The 4,032-nt window shown below is 33.2% G+C and overlaps 1 non-coding gene across 1 annotated transcript; it reads left to right on the top strand.

Annotated features, from left to right (window-relative positions):
• Positions 1–2,584: 2,584 nt before the first annotated feature.
• TRNAN-GUU (transfer RNA asparagine (anticodon GUU)) lies at positions 2,585–2,658 on the top strand. Its single transcript has one exon. It is a non-coding gene; the product is annotated as a tRNA-Asn (tRNA).
• Positions 2,659–4,032: the final 1,374 nt, after the last annotated feature.

The raw sequence follows: 4,032 nt of genomic DNA, 5'->3' as shown, positions 1-4,032 counted from the left end.
GAGTTTAAATTGTTTAATTTGCATAATTCGAGTGCCACGGGAGTTTTCAAGGGTGCTAAATCTATTTATGCATTCAATAATGTATTTTAAACAACAAAAAATGTTGAAATTGTATTACTTGATTTTAGTGAATTTCTGTGAAAAAAGCTATTTCTTTTGTAAGTTAGACTACACCATTAAATTATAGTAAATTATTCACCATTACATCGAAATCCCATTGATTACAATAGTGTTTACTACAAACCCATAACATCGTGGAAGGACACTTCCATGGACTATGAAGTAAATAAGTACAAATTAATATTGAGAACCCCCTTACATGTGGTTTGGTTGGATGATGCATCATAAAGGGGTATGTGTGGCTGTGGAGCGGTCCTCAAACCAGACAACTGCACATTATACCACTTGCACTGGAATGGGGCCCTGGAACAAATACCTGAGCTGACCCAAGCTAAAATCATAGTGCTTTGGGGTTTACTCTAGTTCGTAGTTCTACAACAGCGGCACATCACCAACATTTACGGAGACTCCAAAGCCATCATCGATGGATACTTAGCCATACTGCTTTTGATCCCCTCTACTTGCGAGTTGGACCAATAGAGTAAGACATTCAGTGGCATCTCTCACATCATTCTCCATCTCACACATAACACTGAATCTCTCACATCATTCTCCCTCTCACACATACTTAAGGAAAAAATAAGGAAGCGAACAAACTGTCAAAAGCTGGACTATTGGATCAGTTTGGAAGCATTCATTATACTCTACATGTGCACTGGCATCTCAGAGAAGCTCGCGAGATTCACTTGCCATAATATTGGATTTTGCTCATGATGTTTTATGACATTTTATATATTATGCACTGTGTCCATGGACTTTGGTAAGCTGGTATATTTGCAAAATTTTTGATTTGTTTTAGATAGCTCCGGCAGCTACACCAGAGTTACTGGATGGAGAATCATTACCTAACAAGACTGTTTTCTGTTGTTGTATTTTTCGGGTTATTTCAGTGTATATCTTAATACACGTATTGGTCTTTTATAATAATATAAAAAGTCCAAAAAAATTTCTTCTCATAAAAATATTCACTATTGATAAATAAAATTATCAAGTAAGCTGTAAATGGTAAAAAAATAAAATGGAAAGAAAATTATGATTTAAAGAGTAAAATGGTTGAAAATAAAATAAAGAGAGTTGTCTTTAGTGACATTTTGGATTTTTGGAAAATTTTGAGGTGAAATTTTGATTTGTGTTATTTAAACTGGTTTTTTAAGTGTATATATGGATTCAGCATCTGAAAAACTGTAGGGCACTTCAATTGCGCAGGGGTTACCTATTAAGCTCGTGATTTCAATAAATTCTTGCCAGATTTTAGATAAATTAAACCAAAAAAACTCACTAGAAAAGCTTCCAAAAAATCGCACTAAAGACAACTCGAAAATAAAATACAGTGTCCATTGGGAATTGCCAAACAATAAAAAACAAATGAAACAAAAAAATAAAAATAAAAGAAAAATATGATCTAAAAAATAAAATGGTTGAAACTAAATCAAAATATAGTCTCCATTCGAAAATTATCAAACTATTACCAAAAAAAAAAAACCAAAAACAAAACATCGAACTATTAAAAAAAACCATAACAAAAACAAAACATCGGCTTTGAAATAGGCAACTAACAGGTTCGAACCGGTGAACTCAGCGGTCAAATGCTCCATCATCTCCATCATTGAGAAATAGGCCGCACACACTGTGAAATGTCATACGCCTTCTTTGCGCAGTTTTTCTAGTTTTTCTTCATGGTTTTGGTTTTCAGTAGGCTGAATTTTAGTATGTGAATGAAATATAACCTTAGTATTTGTTCAGTAAAATCTTTTTAGCTTTGTTTCTCCGAGATTTCTTTTGATTGATCTCTTTATCTCTTAATCCGAAATATGTAACTATGAAAAAGATCTGGTTTTTTGGCTGGAAAAAATTATGTCATGCACTTTCTTATTTCAATTTTAATCCGTAAACTTAACGCTCACGGTTTTACGGGGGGCGTTGCAACAACGGTGATTGTTTGGTATTGGAATCTTTGCTCCCATATTCCATACTTGGCAATTTATAAGAGTGAGATCTGTGGCCTTTTGCTTGGCATGCTATTATCCATTTATATGTTGCACCTGCCAAGTTGGACAATTTGTTGGTTACCCATATCATCTTTTGCTAAAACTAGTATTTATTTGGGCTCAAAATACTAAATTCTTTGGCCACCTCCATTTCAGCATCTAAGCATTTAACTCTGTTATATAACACTGAGGCTCCCTGTGTTTCAAACATTATGTGGATTTCATGCATGGATGCTTCTTTTGCAATGCCTGCACTGCTTTGCAACATTTCGGACTGCAATCTGTGATTGTGAGATGAGCCCAACGTTTAGGATGCAGAACCTGTCTACCAGAATTTTACTCTGCGCTACGTGGCTTCAAATTCCATCCATGAAATTGTGAAGTAAAGCATGTAGTTCTCATGTGCTATGCATTAGCATATTATATTTCTATACTGAAAAATTGATCAATAAACACACAAACTTATTCAGAACATGGCTGGAATAGCTCAGTTGGTTAGAGCGTGTGGCTGTTAACCACAAGGTCGGAGGTTCAAGCCCTCCTTCTAGCGTTTGCTGTTGTTTTCGTTAGTGTGTTCTGTCAATCTGCGTGAATAATAAAGAAAAGACATACCCTGGGTTTGGTTGACGTAGAGGTTTTTAGGTGCACTAATCTCTGTCTTCAGCTGAAATTGGAATATGAGTTTTTTGCGTTCAGCTGAAATTGGAATATGAGTTCTTTTGCGTTCAGCCTAAAGTCTCTGTTCAATCTATCAATGTGCATTTAACAAAAAAACATACCCTAAGATTTTGGTTGTATTTCGGTTTTTGTTTGGCTGCACTAAAGCCTGTGTTCAGCCTGTCAATGTGAACTAAAAAATGCTGGAATTTTACACTGGGATTTTGGTTGCAGGAGAGTTTTTTTTGTTGCATTAGAAAAAAAAATGCACTCGGATTTTAGTTGGTACTTTTCATTATACACTGATTTTGGTGGCAGTAGGGGTTTTTTTGGCTGCACTAAAGTCTATGTTCAATCAGTGTGAATTAGAAAAGAAAAACCATAAACTGGGTAGTACTGTGTCTATAGCAAAGCTGAGTATTGAGTTCAATTTGTTAATCGGATGGATAATCTGGATTTTTTTTGCTGCACTAAAGTTTCAACAAAAGATGTATTTTTTTTGCTGCACTAAAGTTTCAACAAAAGATTCTAGGGTTTTTGGTTGTAGTAGGGTATTTTTGCTGCACTAAAATCTTTGTTCAATTAATTAGTGTGAATTAAATAACTAGCAATTGCTTTACAAGGTGCAAAGAAAAACATATAATATTTTTAAATTGAAAAAATTGTACTTTAATTTTCATAATCAAGCAAATAGCAATTGAGACATTAAATTTAAGTTCTTTTTTGTATATTTTTTTCTTCAAGTTTATAATATGTAAGTATACCAGAGTTTGTTAATAAAAGCATTCTCCAATATGCCTTCTAAAAATCAACCATAGTTAATTGATTATGTTATATTTTAAAGTAGTCTAACTAATAGATGAGATGGTTTTTTTGGGCATTTTTTCTAGTTAATTTTGCTCAAAATTATGTATAGATTTTAAGTTGCTTAATTTGCAAAAATTTAGTGTGTCACATATCCATTTATGCATGCAAAAGCATTTATAAAAACAAGAAATTATAATGTGGTTAAATATTGTATTGCTAGATTACAACCAAAAGCATCGATTTTATCTATTAGTTAGACTACACCTATTTTAAATACAGATTCAGTGGATTTTATCTATTAGTTAGACTACACCTATTTTAAATACAGATTCAGTGGTTCTAATCGTAAAGAACACATGCCTTCTTGTAAGAGGTTAAAAGGTCAAATTCAAAGGGGTAAAAAATATACATCTAGGAATCAAATCACTAGGCAAAGACATTGCATTCATATTTAAGTATA

Source organism: Pinus tabuliformis, chromosome 6 (genome assembly GCF_031772625.1).
Source record: "Pinus tabuliformis cultivar Carrire ecotype Pingquan chromosome 6, CPIR1, whole genome shotgun sequence".
Taxonomy (NCBI): domain Eukaryota; kingdom Viridiplantae; phylum Streptophyta; class Pinopsida; order Pinales; family Pinaceae; genus Pinus; species Pinus tabuliformis.
This window is presented reverse-complemented; position numbering and strand designations above follow the sequence as displayed.